Genomic DNA, 24,788 nt, shown 5'->3' with positions numbered 1-24,788 from the left:
GTGCTTTAATTTATCGGTTTTAATAATTTTTAATTAAATTATTTTAATCGGTTTTAATTTACAACTGTTATAGCAGCTGGGCAAAGCATTGATTTTGTTTCATAATAAAATAATTTATTTTGATGTCAATACGTATACATATAATTTTAGAAATTTGATTCGAGAAATATAATTTTATTATAATAATATATTCGTATAATAATTTGAATAATACAAAAAATAATCAAAGAAAACAAAATACGTTTAAAATTTTTAATTGTCAATGAAAAAAATTTTACACCTTTATTTTCTTGCAATTTAATATTTATAAAATTTGCATTTATTTTGTATTCGCATCAAGTGGCGCGGTAGCGCCACGAAGGCGAGTTTGAGAAGCAGACGAAGCCGCGGCGCCCGTGACACTATTTACTTTTATATTTGGGTTCGGATTTTTCACAATACAGAAAAAAATGCTTATCGTTACTGATCGTGAGTTTTTTTTGGCTTATTAGTGTCTTTTCTGAGCTAAACTATGATTTCCAACGAAAATATTTGTAAAAACCCGTTTTTTAAATAATAAACGAGTGTATATATCACGAATGCTCGGAACAGTTTCTCTACGTTTTTCTCCAGTGTGGTAGGACCATGAAGTTGGCTTTTTAGCCGAAAAGTGGTAGGACCGTGAAGTTGGCCGCACAAGCTATTATGTGTAATACAGTTGGGTATCGCTTTCTCACAGTAAGCTATTATGTGTAATATAGTTGGGTATCGCTTTCCCACAGAATAAATGTGTTTACAGTGTCTGCTTGAATTTAAGGTTATCTTTTTGAGGTCTCGGTGGTACGCTCAGCGATTTTTTATGTCTAGGTAAATATATCAGGTAGAAGGCGGTATCTAGGTGTGCGGGGTAGCCGATGACGAGGTCTAGGTCGTGCGCTCCGTGGTTTTTGGTGTCTAGGTAAATAAATCATACGAGGACGGCGTCTAGGTGGACAGGGTGGCCGATGACGAGGTCTAGGTAGTTTGCAGTTGGTTTTCGGTCTCTAGATGTAGAAATCATTTGAGGGCAGTGTATCAGAACAATAAGTGATTTCATGTTAGTGATAAAAATGTTACAAAAAAGCCATGGTCGAAAGGTGCTAAATATGCTTATATTTTATTTTTAGGACAAATATGAAATACTCAAAAAAAATTTAATTAAAAAGGACTGAAATCTCTAAAAAAAATTAACTTTTAAAAAAGTGAAAGGTTAGGCGACTTTAATATACAGGGTGTTTCATTTTAATCCGACCACGACAAAAAACCATGGAAAAACTAATTTTAACGAAAAATGACCTTAACAAAAGTTGAAGGGAGCAAATGGGCCATCCAATGACACCAACACATTTGACCTTGGATTCGATTTTCAAGGTCATTTTAAGGTCATTGTATTTTTTTAACGGGAACCCCTATTTTTGACCTCGGAATACGGAGCAGCGGAAAAAATTACGTCGGAAATGACATTTCAAGTTTGCCTTAGTGACCTTGACAAGGTCAATTCAAGGTCAAATAAGAAGTATCAGCCTAAGATTGTTTTCCTTTCAATTTTTTCGTAGAATTATCATTTTGTTATTGTAATAAACATTAAGAGAATAATTGACTTAAAATGTGATTATGCTTTGCTGACTTCAAAGCCATTTTGTAAGGTCAAAAGTGCAAAAATGCAATATCAAATGTTATGTGGAGTCCATATTTATATCCTAACTTTAGCGTTACCCAGGAACAACGACGTGGACGTAATAGGATTGTGTTCCCTTTGGGGTGCTTGATTAGAGTGAGTCCCCTTGCCTCTCACTTTTATTATGTACAGATTTGAATGTAGGTGCCCAAAGACACCACCATTTTTTTGGATTCTATTCAGTTCTTGGGATGTTTTCGTAAGCGAATTTTTATCCTATCTTTAGCGTTACTCAGGAACGACGTGGACACAATTGGCTACTAATTTTCCTCATCGAATTTTGCCTGAATTTATTGTTGAAATAAATAATTTATTTTGTAAAGATGATTTGAGGAAAATTAGTAGCCAATTGTGTCCACGTCGTTCCTGAGTAACGCTATAAACGTTTTATATCTGCAACTCTTTGTGCATCGTATAAGTAGATTTGGGGTATGGGATTATTATATTTAAGTTTTAGATTTTCTATTTCGACGCCTGAATGGAATAACAACATATCTCGGGCTCCGCTTCGAGAACGACGTATGTCGGGCTCCGCTTCGAGAACGACGTATGTCGGGCTCCGCTTCGAGAACGACTTATCTTGGGATTCGCTTCAAGAACCACTCCACCAGGAAATCCACAAAATTGTTTTTACCGGGGTTAAAATGCATAATGTCAGTTTATTGGTACACCATACACTTTACATTTTAAGCATTTTTTGGTATACAAAACAAAAGTTTTGTTAAGGGGTCAAGCTTGGGTTAAATCCTGCAAAAAAACAAAAAGATATTCTTCTTACCAAAAAATTTTTGATTTGATGTAATTTGAAAAAAAAATTCTATTGAAAATATATAAAATATACACGATTTTTATCGAAAAAAAAACATGTATACACCTTGTAAAATCATTGACCAAAATTCATGACATTTCACTGCTGCAATGTTTAATTGATATTTTTTTTTCAAATTACATCAAATCAAAAATTTTTTGGTAAGCAGAATATATTTTTGTTTTTTTGCAGGATTTAACCCAAGCTTGACCCCTTAATGAGGATCTGAAGAGGTTGGGAACCACACGCAATCAACGTAATGTCATTGTTTTTTAAAAGTTATTTAAGGGGATGTCGGAGCTAAAAACACTGTTTTTTTTTACTCCATGCAACTTTTAATAAATCTTGCTATGAAAAACGAACACCAGATCGCTACAGTGTTGAGTTTAATGAATCGTTCTACTCAAAGAAAATGTCAATGAGATTTTTGGTTCTTCTCGAAGTTGTGAAATACGAGCAGGTGTTTACGCGATTAGAGCGCTAATCTCGAACCCCAATTTTACTTATTAATTTATTTTAATTGAATTTTCATCAATATAATGAGCGCAGCGCTATAGGTTTACGATCAGTCAATCATTCTACTCAAAGAAAAAGTCAATCCGACTTTTAGTTTTATTTGCAAGAAATACTAAATACCCCGTGGTTCATTTGCCAAGCTTTACCTCCCACTCCCCCTTAATGGAGTTTTATTTATGTACCAGGACTGACTCTCTCACTTTTGTTTTAATATACTTATTCCTGTGTCGATATGGAGAGTAAAATACATATTTCCTAAGTGTATGTAAAACGTGAAATAAAGATAGGGATGGTAAAAGAGAGGATAAAAAGAGGTGAAATAGGATTCCGCACAAAATAATATAATATCAGATAAAATACCTGACAAATATAATATGTTATTGTTAAAGACAGTATTAATTCAAAGCTTTTATGTATCTGGCATATGCGTTAGTGCACAATGTTACCACTATATTGCAGCCTGAACTACATCGTCTTATAAAGAAACAAATCTGCTGTTGTTGTAATTCTATTTGTGTAGATAAAAGATTCGTTGATTTCTGTTATATTATTGCTGACGCTATCGTCATAATCCGGTATATTTTTTACAACCAAATATTTTTCTATTATTTGCCTGGATGGTGCACAGTATCAATTTTAACCATAATATCATCTAGTAAAAGCTTTGTAATTGAAAGTATTTTACTTACCGTATTCTTCTGCTTTCTTTTTATACTTTCTTCTAATAACAATAAAAATTTTGAAGTTTAATTGTACTTGTTTTGCTAAAAAAACCAGTAGGTGATCTAAACATCATAGTTCTGGATAAGGAAAACACTCTGAATTAAGACAGATAATACTTACGTTTATTTATTAAATTATAAAATACCTATATAATTGTTTAAAGTGTCATAAGATTGAAAATAGTCAGATACCTAAATTGTAAGTACACTGGCTGACTTCATAAATGTAGTTAGTTACTTTGTACCCCTGAAGTTACTTAGTAATAACATTTTGAATGTGATATTAATAATATACTTCGTTAAACAATGATTTAGAAGGAAAATCCTTCTATTATGACTCTATTCTTCGGTTTTGTACAAGAATATTTTTCTTGAATCTGTCGATCGTTCCGAGACAGGTTCTTGGGAGATGTTTAGAAAAAAAGAAAAAACGCATCCTTTCTAGACACCCGACGTTTCGGCGGTCAATGACGCCCTCATTAGAAAACTGTTATAAGACAGTTATGTACTGTAAAAAGACACCTTTACAATAATAAATAATCTCAACAGTTAATAAATAATGTCAACAACCTGATGAGGGCGGCATTGACCGCCAAAATGTCCGGTGTATAAGAAGGATACACCTTCCAAGAACCTGCCTCGGAGAGATCGACTATTGGTAAGACATTCAAAATATTGATGGAGCTTCGAAATACTTTGCCGTATTTCTTAGTAGCTATATAGCCGTATAGCTTAGTAGTAACAAAACGACGTTTATATTCTTTATTCAATTTTTCCACCCCGTACACCCGTTTCTGGATTTTTACGGGAACATCCCTACCGCCTCTGTGTGAGGATGCTTTGATCCAAACCCCTCCCTTATTCCTGAGAAGCATTGGACTACCCTGCTGGAAAAAGTGAATAGAAATCGATTAAAGTCGATTAGAATTCACCATTTAAGTCGATAAGATTTTAATTAACTTGAATAGTGAATCTTAAGTTCACTTTTTGCATTAGAACTTGATAAAATACGATAAAAAACGATAGAAGTCGATAAAACTCAATACGAAAAATTACAATTGAAATCGATAGACCATGATCTTCTTCAAATTCTATCAATTTCTATTGTAATTTTTCATATTAAGTTTTATCGACTTATATCGATTTTTATCGTATTTTATCACGTTTTATCAAGTTCTAATGCAAAAAGTGGAATTAAGATACACTATTCAAGTCGATAAGTGATCTAATCGACTTCTATCGACCTTTTCCGGCAGGGTATTTGGGTTAGTCAAATTCGCTTCTACAGTATGTGAACAAACTGCTCCCGCATTCGCCCAGAGACGAGCTCTGTGACGTGGGGAAAACTCGCTATGCAAGAAAACCCACACCAGGAATCAGCCGATGGCGAAGTCAAACTTAGGTACTCCTTACTTCCACGAGGAACCCTAGGTTTTCATTCCCCATCTGACGCCATCACTGTTGGGGAGGGACCACCCGGACGGTCACCCATCCAAGTACAAACCGCGCTAAATGCTGCTTAATTTGGATGTTCGCCCGCTCGTGCCTCCGCGCACCTCACCAGTGATGCCGCTTAGTAGCTGTAACATTATCTGCTTTTTCAAAAGACCACAGCAAACAACATAGTACATTACGATATGTGTGACCTAAGTGGCACTTTAATATACGGCGCATAGTTACGCGCAAGCGATACAGCAGCGTCGTGTAATAAAATGCCAATTTAGGTTACAAGTATCGTATGAGGATGTTTGCCCTACAATAGCTCGATCCAGATGGCGCCAGTACACATTGGCCCTGTTATGGCCGCTGCACCAATAATATATCAGAATACATAGCTGTGCTACACTGAAAAAAAAACACAATTATTTCTACCGTAAAACACGGTAGTTTTAGCGAGTGCGCCACAGTAGCCACTTTTCAGTAAAAACAGTGAGTGGCCACTGGTAGTATTGGCAGGTCTCGTCGAGCTGTCTCTATCTCGAGGATATGTAGGTTATGTATCACCTTTTAAAACATCAAAAATCTTAAGAAAATAATTCTTTTAATGAGTATTATGATAAAATATAAAGTAATGACCATTATGGGACTCATAAGTAACAAAATTAAAAATGTTCATATAATTCATTTGCTAATAATCACTCTGCATGCGATAATGGGATGGTAGTAAGTTGATGGTTTTTATACAAGGTATTTTTCTCTCTTATAATGATCATTACTTATAACTTTAATTTAATTAATCATATTACTCATTAAAAAAATTAATTTCTTAAGAATTTGTGGCTACTCGCGGATTTTACTGAAATGCCGCTATTGTGGCGCACTCGCTAAAACTACCGTGTTTTACGGTAGAAATGACTGTGTTTTTTTCAGTGTACACTGTCTGTGAACTCATGTGCCTAGTGTAGAGAGCGCGGAGGGGGGGTCGCCACAGTCGCCCCATGCCCTGCACCCACTGGGCTCCTCAGCGTTGATTTGCGTCTTCTTGTTCGAGTCCTGCGATTGGTTTTTGAACTCGAGTTGGGGTCACCACTATTAAATTTACGTCACAACTCGCGGAGATGCTATGAAGCTCCGGAGCACGTAATTAATAAAAGGCACTATCAATGATAAAAATTATAGATAATTTTAGAGGAAAATAAGATTTATTATTTATAAATCTTTGACTTAAACTATTATTTAATTTTTTGTCTTTTTCAGGTGAGTTCGAGAATAGAATCATAATCTTTATTTTGGCAACAATTATTATCCATAAGTATACAATTAGTTTCAAGTTATACATTTTTCATATTATGATTCAAATTACAGGTGGACAATCTAACGTCACCTAAGTAAATTTGAAAAAGCGGTATTATAGTCGTAATTTCTTTTTACTTACGTGTAGGTGATTTATCTATTTGTTTTATTTGATATTTGATATTTGATAAAAGGTACTCACCTAAAACAAAAGAAATAAACAGATTAAAAAATATAATAATTTTAAAAAGTTATGAATTTTGAAAATATATATTATTGATGTAAAAATAAGTCATTTTAAAAATTTTACGTTTTGTTAAAATTTTTATTATTATATTTTATCAAGAAATTTTTTTACATTTTCTTGCATTTTTTTAATTATGGCTGTGACAGTGCAGCTCACGCGCACACAAGCATCCTTAAAAGCAAAAAATTATCATTATGAGTGCTTATGCAAGTATTATCATTCGGGCGATAACACCAAAACTATGGTTCTAAGCTCCAAAACTTAAATATAGCCCCCTAAAGAAGTTTTCTTTTGCCCCTTATTGCTATGCCCACACACGCGCGCACGCTCATGCACATACACATACATAAAATCAAACACGCGCAAATACACACATACACAGACGACTGGTAATACTCAATTTTGGTTTCCTTTTTTAGTCATGAATAGGAGCCTTCGATGCACTTATTGAAATGTAAGTTCTGTAAATTAAAAGGAGACGCTCCAAATTTTGTGCAGCTAGATCTGCGCAATGATCTGTGCATAAAACTCTGCAGAGATCTATGCACAGATCTCTGCACATTTTTTTCGTACCCTTGTTACTTGACATTTACCGGCTCATTAGATGAATTGCCTGATAATTTTATGTTTAACATTACAACCGCGCACCGTCGTGTCGCTACTGTTATAAAGTACAATAATAGAAAAATATTTAATAGTTAAAAGGCTACCGGAATTAGAAGGCAGCGTTAGCAATAATGACAGAAGTCAAGAAGGCTTCCCGCCCTATACTAATAAGATTACAATGACAGCATTGTGTAATTTTAAAGACACAAATTGTTTCATACAAATAACATTTTTCTTGTATACTCCCATACGAAACGGTCAAGCATTAGCAATAATATCAGACGTCAAGGAGTCTTCCACCTATAGAAATAAATACATAATCTTATAACGCGTTGCTAACGTTTTTTTACAAAACTTCTAAAATTACTATTACATAGCTTCCTCAAGAAAAGCTAATGGATTATGACGGTAGCTTTACCAATAATAACAAGTCAAAGAGGATTTCCCTATCTCGTTATAATAACACTGAAATTCACAATGGATCCCTATATAAAAAAGTCATGACCGGATGTTGTGAAACCAAGATAGACGTTATGTGATTGGCTCATGTAGGGCGCATGCGTCTAAGTCAGGAAGTCTAAACGTCTTGTAGATTAGGGCGCGCGAAGCGCGCTGTTCAAGCTCTAGTACTATAAATACTTAAGAGCCTCCAAACAACACAAAGTGCACATAGAGCTCAGAGTTACCTCGAAGCTCACATCAGAGGGAGCCGAAAAAAAAAAATCAAAACCAAAATGCTTAGACCGACCTACCCTATACGCAGCGAGTTTCGATCAGAGTTTTGTATTTTAAAAATACTTTGGCAAATCAAATGGAAGCGGAATAAAATTAAAACCAAAATGCATAATCCCACCTACCCTATACGCAGCTACTTTTGATAGATTTTTTTTTTTAAATGCATCGGGACATCGGAGGAAAGAGATTACTAACAAGGGGTGCTACCAGGCTCCGAGAAAGGGATTCCGCTGAGGTTTAGGATGTGTTTTCTGGTACCCAAAAATGAAAGAAACCATTGGAAATTTGTTCTCATAGGCCCTCTTGAGCAGTCGTGTAAAATTAAAGAAAATCTTTAAAGAGCTACATCTTTTCAAGAAAATAATATTTTAACAATCATAACCACCTTAAACAATAGAAAATTTTCCTTAATTTAAGCGTATTTTATAAAGAATTGCAGAAAAATTATATCAATAAAGTTACACGCATTAGATAAAACTCTTCCTTTTTAGCAGATTTTCACCAAAATTGGCTATAACTTGCGATAGAATGCCTATGAAATCAAATTTAAAATGGTTTCTTTCATTTTTATAGGTACTAGAAAACACATCCTCAACCTCAGCGGAATCCCTTTCCTAGAGCCTGGTAGCCTCCTTGTTAGTAATCTCTTTCATCCGATGTGCCGATGCATTTTTTCAATAGAAAAATTATCAAAAGTAGCTGCGTATAGGGTATGTGGGTTTATGCATTTTGGTTATGATTTTATTCTCGCTCTCGCTCGCTTTCCTTCGATTCGCAGACGTATTTTTTAAATAAAAAAATCTATAAAAAGTAGCTGCGTTTAGGGTAGGTGGGTTTATGCATTTTGGTTTTGATTTTATTTAAATAATCTCTCTGATCGAAACTCGCTGCGTATAGAGTAGGTGAGTTTTCGGGATTTAACTAATGAGACCGCGTCAATATCCCTTTGAGGAAGAGGTGCGAAGCAGGTAGAACACAATGAAGAACACAAGAGTTATCGAAATATAACTTATATTATCTCTCTCTTCCTATGTGCAAAAGTCTGAAAGCGACTGTGCTGTTCGGCAGCTGAGCCAGTAGTGAGCCGTGGCGGAACACGTCCCAAGATGGCGGCCACTCGCCTAGTCAAAGTCGCGCCTGGGCTGGAGGAGCTACTTCCGTCGTCGGAGACGCCACATCTACTCCCCCATCAGTGACGAACGCGGGTTGCGTCCGGAACGTGCCTCAGAACCAGCTCAAAAGAAAGCACGCTAAGGATGTACGTATGGTACCTATGCGTGGAGGATGTAAAGTTCAGAAAAAATGGATTATTTATTATAAGTTAGTGACTTAATAAGTCACATAGGTTGAATTGTCGAGCAAGAATCTACTTAGGCGTTGATTCCCGCGTTTTATTGTTCGTGTAAGGAGATGTGGAAAGAAGGTAATAGAAATAAAAAGCTTTAACCCAGCTACCCCACGTGCCACGAGATTCAAAAGCCTCCAAACCCACTTATCCCACTCACAACGAGTTAAATAATAAAATACGATGGCCTATCAGAGAAAGGCGAGCGACAAACCTAAAACCAAAATACTGTAACCAACCTACCCCACTCGCAGCAAGTTTAACTTTAAAATATAACGGCACATGAGAGGAAGGCAAGAGACTGTGAGTAACAAAGAAAATCTTCCAAAACTATCTACCTCTATGCGTAGCGAGATTAATAACAAAATACATCGGCAGATCAGAGGAAGACAAGCAACTGCCAATTCCAAAACTACAGCTCTGCGCTGAAATCTACCCCACCTATAGAGAGATTATTAACAAAATACGTCCCACGTGAAAATTCACATATGGTTCTCATGTGATAATCATGTGGTTTCTACGTGGTTTTAATGTGGTTCAATTTAAATTAGCTTTCTGTCAAATTATTTCACACATAGCTTGTGGTGACCATGTAAAAATCATGTGGGAATCGCGTGCTTTATGGAAATCATTATGGGAACCCACATGAAAATCACAGCTGGTAACCCCAAAATGTGCCACTGTTGACTCGCTGATTAATAGTGTTTTGCGCATAGTTAGACTCATTATATTAAATCTATCGATTATTTGATCCGCATTATTTACAATGTCCAAAGGGGCAAAATAGCATAAATGCTATAGCGTAATTAAAAAATATGCTTAAAATTGGATGCACACTCGCCTTCCGACGAGTGTATTTCTAGTCGATTTTACTGGAGTTAATCTGGTTGGGACTACCGGACTTAATTCCAGTAGCCACAACTGATTTTTTTTTTTCAGTACTCGCCTTTCTCTGATAGGCTATCGTATTTTATTATTTAACTCGTTGTGAGTGGGGTAAGTGGGTTTGGAAGCTTTCGAAACTCGTGGCACGTGGGGTAGCTGGGTTAAAGCATTTTTGTTTTGGATTTCTTGCTTCTCTTCGCTCTTCGCTCACCTTCCTCTGATGTGCCATCGTATTTTAACATTAAACTTGCTGCGAGTGGGGTAGGTGGGTTTAAGTGTTTTGATTTATGAGTTAATGTGATATAAAAACAGTTGGTTAAGGCACACGCCTTAGCCGTCCTAAACACGTTCGCTCAAGGGGTCGTAGGTTCGATTCTCGGTGAAGTCACACTCGGATTTTTTTCTGAGTTACTTTCAACGGGAAAAGAACCCAAGACTCCGGCTGTTTCGAGGAAGGTTTTTCCACGGAATTTTCCTTCAGTGTAATTCCGGATTTTCCCTGTCTCACAGGCGTAAGCCTGGGCGAATGCGATACAGTGGTAGGGACCCGATGGTAAAGCAGGAATCTAGTATCTTTAAGTACGCAAATTGTAGCTGGCGTTTCTTCGTACGCAACTTGGGACTGGGTACATACGGGCATCTGCTCTGCGCAGGCCTGAGATAACCCTCACGGAGAAAAAAACGCATTGCATGCAATTATATATAATATATATATATATATATATATATATATATATATATATATATATATATATATATATATATATATATATATATATATATATATATATATATATGGGACGTTTCACGTCAACCGGACCATCAGTGCACCCAAAATTTGGGTTAACCTAACAAGACGTTTGAGCTCTCAAAATGATCGTCTGGTCAAGGGCTTTTGAAAAAGTTCTGGCCTTTTCAAAAATCCAATGTGGCGCATAAAATATGGAGCCTGAAACCCACGTTTTCATAGCACATTCAACAAAAACAATAGTAAAAATGTTCTAATTTGTGAAATATCCCACCAAAAAGCATGTACAACTCATGATAGGACATATTATTGACAATGCTGACGGAATTCCAAAATAAAAAATGGCGGAATCAAAATGGTGGACATTATACCTCTGTAAAGACCGTATTTGGTATAAATGCGGGCTGCGCGAGTTCACAAATAATTATTTAGTTCGCGGAAACTAGCATAAGCTCGGGAGCTTTATTGTTACTAGGGAGTACTAGGGTTGAATGAATAATACTGAATGTCTGGGTGTATAATTTGTCTGTCTTTAAGCACGAGTGGACGCGTGCGCGGACAGTACGGCGCGGACTCTCTAATGCACTGTTGTTGTCTGGAGATGGGACCGGCGCGGACTTACTTGTGCGCGGACACTCTTGTGCGTGGACGGTGTATTGTCTGCTCTTGATGGTTTCGTTCGGACTTCGATGTATCCGAGTTCTCTATCGTAGTGCTATCTCTCTTACCTTTGTGATTTCGATGATGATTTAGTAGGAGCTATTGACTTTCTATTTGAGGATATGATTTATGGTGGTTTCAATTAATTTATTACTCGCTGAATTGGTATTTTGTATTATTTGTTATTGATTTATTTTTAATTGACCCAGAGCACTTCACAGACGTTTGATGTTCGACATTTATCTAATAGTTTCGTTGATAGTATCGTATTTAAAATATGTAGTGTAAAGACTTACAATTATAATCTTAGTAGGTACGCAGGATTTTTCTACGATCCGTACGTGGCCAATACTGATTGAGTTACTCTACACGATTACTCGTGGCAATAAAATATGTTGATCAACTGCACTGCTAACGCCGGAGATTCCACTCGACGGACCTTAGCTTGTACTTCTCTCTACGGTGTGAGTCTGGATTCAAAGGGCTTTCCGGTGATTGTTATGCCGAGGGACGGATTTAGCACGCTCCCAAGGTGTTGGACGGATTTAGCACGCTCCAAGCACTAACACAATCAAACACCGCCGCTTCTCCTTAGAATCAACTACAACCGATAGTGAGCAAGTAACTACGCAAAAAGGTGCTGCGTGGATCGGCTCCAGGGTTTTTAAAGCCTCGGTGTCGATGCAAGCAGTTTTGTAATTTAGATGAAGAAGATCGCGGTCGCCCAATCAGCACCGGCCACACAGGATCGTCGCGTATGTCTTGCAATCGTGTTTCGCGCGCGAGGAGTGCTGACGCGAAGGTCAGAGCACTCGCTCCGATTTTCTGCGCTCGGTAGTGTATTGTCGCAATCGGTACAGCTCTCGTTGGTTTGTGTGTATGTGGATGCCGTCTATTAGGCGTTATACGCATTCGTACTATAGGTATATAAACGTGGGACATTACACCTCCCCCCCCAGAATATTGCCGCCCACGGCAATGGAGCCGGCGCAAAAAAAAAATAAAAAAAAAAGTGTCCCATGTTTATCATTCCGGACAATTTGGTGAGTACAATTTATTTTATACAATAATTTTAAAACTATGTTTCGCTAGTAGAGAATGAATATAACTTACGAAAATAAAGTCTACATGTAGTGTGATAGATCTAAGATATGGCTTTATGACAAAAGTTTTCTGTATATGAATTATTAAGATCTTCTTTTTAACTTACCAATCCTACACTCATACGGAATTCTATGAACGCACTCACCGTTCGCCCAGTTAGTACGACAAACAACGCAGAGTATCCAGTTTGTGGTGTGATGTTCAATTCCCTGGTACCAGCAGTCCTCTCTGCAACCCGTACAGCTTGTGAATAGTGGTGGCTGCGGAGATGATGGATGTTTAGTAGTAATTTTTAGTCTTTGTAGAGGGACTCTTGGTCTGGAGTTTTGGGCTTCTTCCTTTAGTTTTCTTCTCTGCTCTCGCTTCCTTATTCTATCTTTCTCTCTTTTTCTTTCTTTTTCTTCTTCTGTTTCAGTATTATTATGCGTTTTCTTAGCTTTTCCTTTCTTATCTTTCTTTTGCGATTTTGTTTTATTAATTTTTGTTTTCGGTTGTCCTTCCTCAATTCCCCTATTCGCTGGACTTTTCCAGAACCAGGTTATCCAGTAAATTAAAACGTCGGTTGATATGAATAACTGTTGCTGATTGGGGACTAATATGTAGCGGTTTTCAATTTTTGCCTTCTTTAATTTAGGCTCTTCTTCCCGGGTCTGATATTGTAGCACACTATGTTTGTTTCTCTTCTTTGCTGGCTGTTCTGAATTAATGGTCAAGCTTGGGGGACACAGCTGATTCACGGTTTCTCGCGACTCGTTTCCTTCCGCGCTCACAGCAGTAAGTGTGCGTGCGCGCGGACTCGGATGGCTCGGCGGATTCGGCGGACTGTCGCTCTCCCGCGACTCGTCCCCCTCCGCGCGCGCATCCGCTGTTGTGTGTGCGCGCGGACTCGGATGGCTCGGCGGATTCGGCGGACTGTCGCTCTCCCGCGACTCGTCCCCCTCCGCGCGCGCATCCGATGGTGCATGTGCGCGCGGACTCGGCGGTCTCGCTAATCCGTCTTGCAACACTCGTCCTTTTACTATTTCACTTTCACTTAACACACTTTTATGGTTTAATTTAGAATGCGCCCACTCCTTCCAATATCGTTCTTCTGCTCTTTCCACAAATAATTGAGCCCTTTTTAGCTGTTCAAGGGCTCCAAGTAACACTTTTTCTGCGACTTGGACTGTTTCCATTTTTCTAACACTTGTCGTGGCTGTGTACAATTTCACACTGTTCCTCGTGGCATACGCGATGAACCGCGAGTGCATTTCTGCTGAGTCTATCATTTTTGCTGAGCGCTGCATTTTGAAGTTCGATGCACTATCGATGTGACCTCGCGATGGTTTGCCAGTATCATAGTGCTGAACTTTTCTTTTTATTTCTCAAATCTTGAGATGGCAGCACGTCCTGGTTTATCGACCCTTGTTTTATATGTATTTATTTTCCTGTGTATGTATATATATGTGTGCTTATACTAGTCACGTGCAGGTGCGTACAGTTGTAAATTTAACTTGATGAATATTAAATCTAGTATTTTTTTATTATTACCTATTGTCTCTATCAATATCGATAATTATTGTATTGGTCAATATTATGCATAATTAACAATTTATCAACAATTGTTTACAACTCGTAAACTATTAAAAATTTTTGATTTTTAGTACTTTACCGCGCTATAGGGGTTCAAAATGTGTTCAAAAACGAAAGTTGCAAATCATTGTTTATAAGCTTATTGTCAACCAGAACAGCGTCAGAAACAGTGTCCTCCACATTTTTAATGGCACACTGAAAAGATGAATTTTTGATTGTTATTAACTGCTTTATCTATAAAATTTTTCTAATTTATCCTTATGTTTAACAATTAGTTTTCCATTTGATGATTCTACTATCACGTTGTTGTTTTCTCTAATTTCTTTCACTATGAATTCTCCATTATAATATTTATCTAATTTCCCATATCTTGGTTCTTTTAATACTCTGACTTCATCGCCGACCTCTATTTTCAGAGGTCTAGCCTTTTTGTCGTAATACTTTTTGTTTTTAATTTTTGAATCTACTAGATTGCTCCTTGCTATTCTTTGCATTTCTTTTAAACATTCTGTTAGTTCTTGTACGTAATCATTGTAAGTTTCAAGCTCGAACTCATCCGGCAATCGGTGTGGTGCTCTCGCTGGACGCCCATACACTAGCTCAAACGGTGTGAAGCCGGTTGAAGCATGTATTGATGTATTATACTCGTGCATGGCGAAAGGAATAACCTTGTCCCAATCCTGTTTGCTAGATGCTTTATTCCTTAAGAAATCCGCTAGGACAGCGTGACTCCTCTCTAACGATCCGTTCGACTGCGGATGGTATGCGGTTGTAGTATTTAGCTTAAACTGATAAATTTCGGACAACTCTAATAGTAATTTGTTTTGGAAGCTTTTACCTCTGTCACTTAATATTATGCGAGGTACTCCATGTTGGGCAAACAAGTATCTCGTTAAAGCATCTGCAATGGTGATGGCTTTTATATTTGGGATGGGTACAGCAATACAGAATTTAGAAAACTGACATTGCATAGTGAGGATATGCATATTTCCTTCGGTTGTTTTACACAGCGGTCCCACCGTGTCGATAGCTACTTTATGAAAAACTTCCGAAGGCGTATCAGTAATAACCATAGGTTCCCTGGTTTTTATCCGAACCAATTTTTGTTCTTGACATATTTCACATTTACGGACAAATTCCTGTACGTCCTCCTTCATTCCCTTCCACTGATACCTTTCTCGTATACGTCTGTACGTCTTGCCCATCCCTCTATGTCCTCCAAACAGACTGTTGTGATAGTCCTGTAGCACGGTTAACCGGTACTCTGGAGCCAACACTTTGCACGTTCCGTAGCAGAATGTTATTGCTATTTTAACATTTTTAAAGGAATCTTTGAATGTTTGCACTAAAACTCTTCTAGGAAGTTTATCCGTGAGTTCGCCTGTTCTAGCTATCCTAAACGATCGTAGTTTCTTTTCAGTTATAAGTGCTTTTAGTGTGTTCAAGCACTTTAGCAAATTACTAGGTTTAACTTCGTCTCCAACTTTTTCAGTTACTACAAGGCTAAATACATATCTCTTACGATTGATTGTTATTATAACGTCTCCCACGTCGGCCTTAGCCTTCATCAGATCGTCTCGATAAATGGCCTCTATATCGGTAAGCAGTCTATTAGTGCTTGTGGACAGATTTAGGTCTTTAGGCACAAAGTGAACTATGTTGTCCTTTAAATACGTCACACACTCTCTCGTGCTTAATAATCTCAAAATAGTACCGTCAACAATTGGTTCCCCTATATTGAGCAACGGTGCTGTGGCTGGAAATTGTTTATCGGTGTCGATCGTGGTTGACCCAATGTTCGACACAAGCGTGGGACGTCCTCCGTCTTCCGTGGATTTTAGATTTTCCGTAATATCAGGTTGTCTTAGTTTCTCGTCGTCTTCTGTTAGTTTATTCGGCTGGTTCTGGTGAACGAATTTTTCCTCCTCGGGTTCTTCTTCACTGTCCTCCTGCTCTATTGTTGATAGATTCTTCCATGAAGGTACTTCCGTCATTTCTCCATGCCAAGCCGTGGAGCAGGCATTAGTTACTTTTAGAGGGGACTTAGCACGAATTGGACTTGCATACTTGTGTGCATACTCAAGCATCCATTCCCTTACTGCGCCGCTTGGTATTGAATGATTTTTATTGAGTTTAACCAAGTCTTCTGGAAATCCATCCGCTGGGTTTGACGGTGACGGTGAAAGGGACTTAGCCTTCCGTTCTGGCACTAAGCTAGACGCATTCTCGATATTCCACTCTTCATCTGTAAGATCTTCTCCAGCTGAGCTGTCCTGCACTACCGTTTCTGGGTGTTGTTCCATATAGTTGTCCCAACAAAGTGAGGACTTCTGGTTAAAAGTTGTTTCTTGGACTCTCTCCTCTATCGAACCCAGATCCTCTGCGCTCATCTCTTGGGCCCCTCTTGCATTCTCGATACAAGACAGCTCGTCCAACTCTTGTTCATTATGTACTTGTCCCGGTACAGACCTTCTCATGGTTGAGTGTAACTGCGGTTTCATTAATTCACCCTCGCTACTAGATGACGATGAGTCCTTTATAGGTGTTTTTAGAATGCTTTTCGTAGTTTTTGTTTGGACTTGTGGAACGGACGTTTTTTTTCTTACCGGCTTATCTCGCAAAACCTCCTCAACTTCACTTTCTCCCAAGCTTTTACCTGAATTTGAAATTTCTTCCGAATTCATGTCGCTTTCAGACCTTAATTCATTTTCTACTAAACTTGGAAGAATCGACCTATTCCTTAACGGTATAGGGGGTGCGTCTGATGTTTCGTTACTGTGGTCCTCCGTTAGTGTGACGTCCGTGGACTGCTCTTCACTAGCGGACGAGAATTCAGTCACCTCTGGCTCCGAGAAGGCCACCGTCTTTGCGGTGTCCGCTCTTCTCTGTCTTAACCTTTTTGCAATTGTGCTTCCATCCAAATCAGCCTGTCCACCTTCCATTCCGGCTGGAATTGGTGGCGCATCTTTCCTCGAACTGGTTTTCTGTCCAGTCTTCTTTTTGCTCGTTTCTTTTGTTTCCTCCGACTTATTTTTGCTACGATTTTGTCTAACTAACGATGTCTTTGTTGGTCTCGGCCTAATCGGCATTACTCGCGCCTCCTCCCCCTGGTTTTTACTATCTTCATTTTTACCTTCATTTCCTAAATTTTCTTGATCGTGCTTATCAACGGGATTTCTAGACAACGCGTCCGCATTAATGTTTAATCGTCCAGGTTTGTACTTAAAAGTGTAGTAGTAATTTCGCAAGCGCATTCTCCATCTATTGAGCCGACTAACTGGGTCTTTAAGGGAGTCCATCCAGGTCAGGGGTTCATGATCTCCGAACACAGTAAAATGCCGGCCATACAGGTAATGTCTAAAATAGTCTACAGCTTCCACCATAGCCAGGCATTCTTTTTCGGTTGTTGAATAGTTTTTCTCTGCTTTATTAAGAGAACGGGACATGTAGGCTACAGGGTGGTCTTCTCCTGGTTCACCTTGGCTAAGGACTGCTCCTATGGCTCCATCACTTGCGTCAGTAGTCAATATAAAAGGCTTTTCGACGTCCACTGATACTAAAACAGGCGCCTCACATAGGGCCTGTTTCAATACTTCGAAACTCGAGTCTTGGTCAGAAGCCCACTCCCACTTCTTGTTCTTCTGTAAAAGTGAATTAAGAGGTCGGGCTTTGTCTGCAAAATTTTTAATAAAACGTCGGTAGTATCCTGCTAGTCCAAGGAATTGACGGACCTCCGTTTGGTTTGTCGGTTTCGGGAAGTTTTTAACTGCCGAAATTTTACTTGGATCTGGCCTTACTCCATAGCAATCAATTATGTGGCCTAAATATATTATTTCTGGAGTTAAAAATTGACATTTATCTATTTGCAAGCGTAACCCTGCATCGGACAACCGGTCAAACACTTTATAAATTTTCTCCTCATGCTCTTCTAAGGTATTTGCATAAATCACTATATCATCTAGAAAAACGTACATTTCTACTCCTTGTAAGCCCGATAAAACGCAGTCCATTAAACGCTGGAATGTTGGGGGCGCATTAGCCAATCCTAATGGCATACACACATACTCGAAATGACCATACTTGGTGTTAAAGGCAGTTTTTTGAATATCCTCCGGTTCTAGTTCTATCTGATGGAAGCCCATAGCTAAATCGAAAACCGAAAAGTACTTTGCGCTTCCTATCTGCTCCAGAATCTCTACGATGTTAGGCAATGGGTACGCATCTTTTATTGTTTTTGCATTCAATTTGCGATAATCAATCACTAACCTGTATTTCCTTTTACCGTCCGGTCCTGGTTTCTTTGGAACAATTCTACACGGACTGCAAAATGGACTGTTTGAACGTCTGATGACTCGAGCGTCCAGGAGTTTCTGTAACTGACTGAACAACTCCTCTTCTTGTCCTGTTGGTCCTCTTTTATATTTTACTCGGACTGGCTCCTCATCCGTCGTCCGGATCTTATGTCTCACACAAGATGTCCTAGGTGCTGGATCTCCAGGTAGATAAAACAAATGTGAATATTTCTTCACTATTCGTTGTATCTGTCTCAATTCGTGTCTCTTATGATACGTTTTTCTAACCTTTTCCATAATAAAATTTATTCTTTCTTCCGAATTTTTCGGAGCTTCGCCTTCCAGTGGAAAGTCCAGGAAGTCATCATCTTCACTTAAATCGAATTCTTCAAGATGTTGCGGCGAGATTTCGATTTCTACTGGATCTTCTCTGGTATTTATGGCCATTGCATAACAGTAACCCTTTTCATTCATTACTGCAGCTTCCCCAATGTATACTCCCGGGACGGTCTTGATCAGCCTTAAGTAAGCCTGCCCTTGTACTGAATCTTCTGTAGCGGGTATTCTCACGGGAACCTTGGCTCTAGCTGGTAGCTTGAAAACTGTATTAGCTTTCAATTTGAATCCGTTTGGATTGTACGGTCTGGTCGGCAAGTCCTGAACTTTAGGATCGATGGCTTCGGACTCATACGGAAATTCGTACTCTTCTACGGCCGTCTCTTTACCTTCCGAAGATTGTCCTTCAACATTTATTTGGCCATATTTTATGTCCACGTCCTCCTGATTTTCGGGGAAATGCTTATGTACAAAAGGCACTGGTGTTATTGGTTGGCTTTCGGTGATTAGGACCTCATCGCCGAACTGAATATTCACTTTCTCTCCGTAGAGAAACGGATTGCCTAATATAATGTCCTCATGTAAAGGTATACTTGAGGGTAACACATGAAAGATGTGTTTCTTACCCATAACAGTTAGTTTTACTGTTCCTAAGGTGTCGAATCCTTTGGGTGCTATTCCCATGATGTTTATAAAGTTATCATGTTCTATGACTACTTCTGGTCGTAATGAGTCATGTTTAACTACATTTACCTCAGCTCCGGTATCTATGATGCACAGAGCTTCTGGTACCGTTAGTTGTTCGATTTCCAATTTTACTGTTGGAGTTCTCTTGACTCTCGTCGTGAGTCGTATAATCTGTGTTGGCCTTCTGCTGTCTGATTTGGCCTCGGGCTCGCTGGACGCTGTTGCTGTGTCGATGAGCCCGTCGCCGCATCCTTCCGACGAGCTTCCTCCCAGTTTAAATGAATTTTATCTCCCCGATACGGTGACGCTGATCGGTTCCTATCACCCTTGAATTCCATCGCCTTGCCTTCCCTTGATATCCATGGCTGTTGGTATCCATATCCTTGCATTTGTCCTTGCATAGGATGTTGCATATATGGATTACTGTATGGAAAAGCAAAAGGGGTATTCCCCGGAGGGTAATAGTAAAACGGCGGAGGAGGCATATACGGGTATGGTCCCATCGGTGGATAAGGATGTCCATACTGTCCGTGGTCCACAGTCCCAGGAGGGTATCCTCGTGCTGGAGACACTGATCTGCTTCTCGACTGGGTTTGTGGCCGTTTCAATATACTTATTGGACCCGTGGGTTCGGGTGCTGGCGTGTATCTCAATTGAGGTGGAGCATTTATTCTCCCATTCTCAATCACGGTTTTTGGAAAGTATGTATCATTCGCGTTGTATGCGTGAGCAATTTCGTCTCTTCTGTGTGTTGCCTCATGGAAATTTACTCTCTTCGTTACAGTTTCTACTGCGTCCTCATAATTTTTATCTGCGATGTTCGTTGGTTGAACAAAGTCTGGAATATTTTCTCTTTCTCTCGGTCTCTGATCAGGGTTGCAATAAACATAGTGTACTCGGGGATACACGTAATTGTCACCTGTCATTTTTATCCTGGCTTTCTCATAATTGAGGGCTGAATTGTAGGCTGCTTGTAAGGTTTGCGGAGCCGAGTCCACCAGACCTGTCCTCCAGCCGTCCGGTAACCCATTAACAAAGGACTCCAGCGCTAGCAACTCGAGGTGCGGCCTTTGGTCCACAGCTGCTTGTGCTTCTGTCAATCCTTCTTTCACGGCTGTGACAGCTGAATTTATCAATACATTCAAACGTCCGTAAAATTGCCGAACGTTTTCTCCCTTCCTCATTGTGGCTGATTGAATTTCATTCAAATAATGACCGTATGATTTGTTAGGAGCTAAGCTTTCTTTTAGGTGCTTTTTGAGATCTGATAATGTGGTAAACGTGTGGCCTTCTAACATTTGCCTTGCTCTACCTCTCAATTTTGAAATTACTAACCTTAAATACTGTGGCTCTTGTTCTCGTGGAAGTAGCGTAAATCCGTTATCCACGTCCTGAAGAAACTCTTTAAGATGCATATTAGTTCCGTCATATTCGGGTATGTGCATGACCGCTCTAGCTATATTTTGAGTCTGACTTGCCTCCATGACACCACGGGACACGTCCAACATTTGACGATCACGTTCCGCCTGCTGGACACGATAAAACTGGTCCAACGCCTTAATTCTAGCTTGCACGTCCTCAATAGCGAGAATCTGCTCTCTAGTTTGATTTAAATCGATCGACATTTTCGTATTTTACTTTTTATAGGTTTCAAAAGAAAAACTTCTAAAATAAATCTAATCTAAAGACTTCTCGAAGAAATTCTAGAAATTGTTACTCTAGTAACAATGGCTAGTTCCCCACAAGGGATGCCATTTTGTAAAGACCGTATTTGGTATAAATGCGGGCTGCGCGAGTTCACAAATAATTATTTAGTTCGCGGAAACTAGCATAAGCTCGGGAGCTTTATTGTTACTAGGGAGTACTAGGGTTGAATGAATAATACTGAATGTCTGGGTGTATAATTTGTCTGTCTTTAAGCACGAGTGGACGCGTGCGCGGACAGTACGGCGCGGACTCTCTAATGCACTGTTGTTGTCTGGAGATGGGACCGGCGCGGACTTACTTGTGCGCGGACACTCTTGTGCGTGGACGGTGTATTGTCTGCTCTTGATGGTTTCGTTCGGACTTCGATGTATCCGAGTTCTCTATCGTAGTGCTATCTCTCTTACCTTTGTGATTTCGATGATGATTTAGTAGGAGCTATTGACTTTCTATTTGAGGATATGATTTATGGTGGTTTCAATTAATTTATTACTCGCTGAATTGGTATTTTGTATTATTTGTTATTGATTTATTTTTAATTGACCCAGAGCACTTCACAGACGTTTGATGTTCGACATTTATCTAATAGTTTCGTTGATAGTATCGTATTTAAAATATGTAGTGTAAAGACTTACAATTATAATCTTAGTAGGTACGCAGGATTTTTCTACGATCCGTACGTGGCCAATACTGATTGAGTTACTCTACACGATTACTCGTGGCAATAAAATATGTTGATCAACTGCACTGCTAACGCCGGAGATTCCACTCGACGGACCTTAGCTTGTACTTCTCTCTACGGTGTGAGTCTGGATTCAAAGGGCTTTCCGGTGATTGTTATGCCGAGGGACGGATTTAGCACGCTCCCAAGGTGTTGGACGGATTTAGCACGCTCCAAGCACTAACACAATCAAACACCGCCGCTTCTCCTTAGAATCAACTACAACCGATAGTGAGCAAGTAACTACGCAAAAAGGTGCTGCGTGGATCGGCTCCAGGGTTTTTAAAGCCTCGGTGTCGATGCAAGCAGTTTTGTAATTTAGATGAAGAAGATCGCGGTCGCCCAATCAGCACCGGCCACACAGGATCGTCGCGTATGTCTTGCAATCGTGTTTCGCGCGCGAGGAGTGCTGACGCGAAGGTCAGAGCACTCGCTCCGATTTTCTGCGCTCGGTAGTGTATTGTCGCAATCGGTACAGCTCTCGTTGGTTTGTGTGTATGTGGATGCCGTCTATTAGGCGTTATACGCATTCGTACTATAGGTATATAAACGTGGGACATTACACCTCCACCAAACCCATTTTACCACAACAAATGATTTTTGATCAGTTTAAAGTATCGATATGGGGGTTTTCAGGGTCACTAAATCTTATTTTAACCTCGACATTTCAAAATTCGAAATGGTGGATCCAAAATGGCGGACATTATACCACCACCAAACCAATTTTACCGCAACAAATGATTTTAGATCAATTTAAAGTATCGATATGGGGGTTTTCGGGGTCATTGAATATTAGCTTGACCTCGAAATTTCAAAATTTAAAATGGTGGATCCAAAATGGCGGACATTATACCGCCACTAAACCAATTTTACCGCAACAAATGATTTTAGATCAATTTAAAGTATCGATATGGGGGTTTGTGAGGTAAATGGTTATAAATGTATTATCGGAATCAGTATTTGTGCACATGAATCTTATATTTTTCCGGTCTATTAGATTTAGAATTATCTGTCTGCGGATTTTGCAATTACATTTTTCTATTGTTCTGTGTATATGTATATGCCTGCGTGGATGAAAAAAATATATAATTTAGCCAAATGAATCAATTTTTAATGACATTTTGTGCACTCTTATCAATTCTGGCTCCTCGTTCGTGGAGTTTTTACTGGTGATAAATGGCTTTCGCCGATATCATAAATTACTCTGTCCCTAGGTTCATTGGTATTTGAGTAATGCATGACTTTCAACGTTTCATTATTTTCTGGGATAAATCCATGCCCCATTTGTATGTTTGTGACAGGTGGACAGTTTTTAAATCTCTTTGTTAGGAATTGACGAGTTTGTTCGTGATCTTTTTTGGTGTATAAGAAAAATTTTATATTGAATGATCGCCCATTAGCCCATGAATAAAGAGCTTTAACATCTAGAATTGCTTTATTTTTTGCAGCTTGTAAGCTCGCTCTTGTAGCTTCTCTCTTTTCTATCGCTCCAACTCCATCGCAACTACCTTTTCCGTGTGCTGTTGCAAAACAGTGCCATTCAGCATCAACGCCAAAATCTCTCTTATGACTCATTAAACTACTCATTTGATAACGATTTTTAAAATGCTGTTTAGCATCATCAGTAGCATATATTGCCTTTTTTACTGTCGGACAAACCTTGCGAATTTCAGGTATAAGCTTTTGCTGCATTATGTATACTGCAGTGGCATCATGAGTAGTACAGTCGGACTTAGATACTGTACTGAAATGCTTTAGCTTGCCTTCAGATTTATAATAAACAACAGCAGGAAAAATCGTACTTTGATCATTATTAAAATGAAATGCCTGTGCAGCATCTTGGGCTGTAAAAGCATAGTTCTCAGCAAAATCCAATTGAGCAAGAACCACTTCATCTGAAAGATTATTTTTCTTCCCAGAAATAAACTTTGATTGTTCCTCAGCGATGAAGTGATGAGGTATCAACTTTTCTAGGCTAGAACATAAAGTTTCAATAAATTCTTGCGATGTTAGGCATTGTTTTATCAAAGTGTATCTATCGGTTGATTGTCACGTGCTGAAGATGACTTGATCAATATTGTGCTTATCCATAATGTTCTCAACGTAATTAGAGTACTTTTGAATGCCCGGAAAAAATTTGCATTCATTCAGATAACAACTTGGTTTGGGATCCTCACATAGAACGAAATTCAAACAATCTTTATAATTCTTCAGAATATTGTTTGAGATTTTTTCTATATTTACTGCATCAATCATAGCCTTCAAATTTTGGTGTATCGTACATACACATACATTGTGTGTACCAGAGGATCCTGCAAAGACACAACATTTTTGTCTCAGTTCCGCAAACTTGGTAAGCCCAATCGGATGTTCAGGAAACTGTTCTTTAAATTGATTATGAAGGTTCTTAATATCAGTAAGTAATAATCCTTTCTGCACTTTTATTTTTTCACCATATAAATAAATACTGACGGTATCTTTTTTATTTGGCATAATTCTGCTGTTAAGATCATTTTCGTAAAAATCTTCAACTTTCTGAGTAGTTTCTGCAGGTAATGTTTTTCCACGTTTTGCAACAGGAGAAGCCAAAACTCCATCTGATTCTCTTAACTGTTTTGCTTTACGAGCCATTCTGTGAGACACACCAAATTGGTTCATAATTTCACGTATT

The 24,788-nt window shown here is 38.8% G+C and overlaps 1 protein-coding gene across 4 annotated transcripts in view; it reads left to right on the top strand.

Annotated features, from left to right (window-relative positions):
* Positions 1 to 24,788, top strand: part of LOC100118566 (coiled-coil domain-containing protein AGAP005037) — a 1,551,999-nt gene that overhangs the window by 1,478,665 nt on the left and 48,546 nt on the right. The window lies entirely within an intron of this gene.

This window comes from Nasonia vitripennis (genome assembly GCF_009193385.2).
Source record: "Nasonia vitripennis strain AsymCx chromosome 1 unlocalized genomic scaffold, Nvit_psr_1.1 chr1_random0005, whole genome shotgun sequence".
Taxonomy (NCBI): Eukaryota; Metazoa; Arthropoda; class Insecta; order Hymenoptera; family Pteromalidae; genus Nasonia; species Nasonia vitripennis.
Note: the sequence above shows the minus strand (reverse complement) of the source record. Positions and strands in the feature narration are given on the sequence as shown.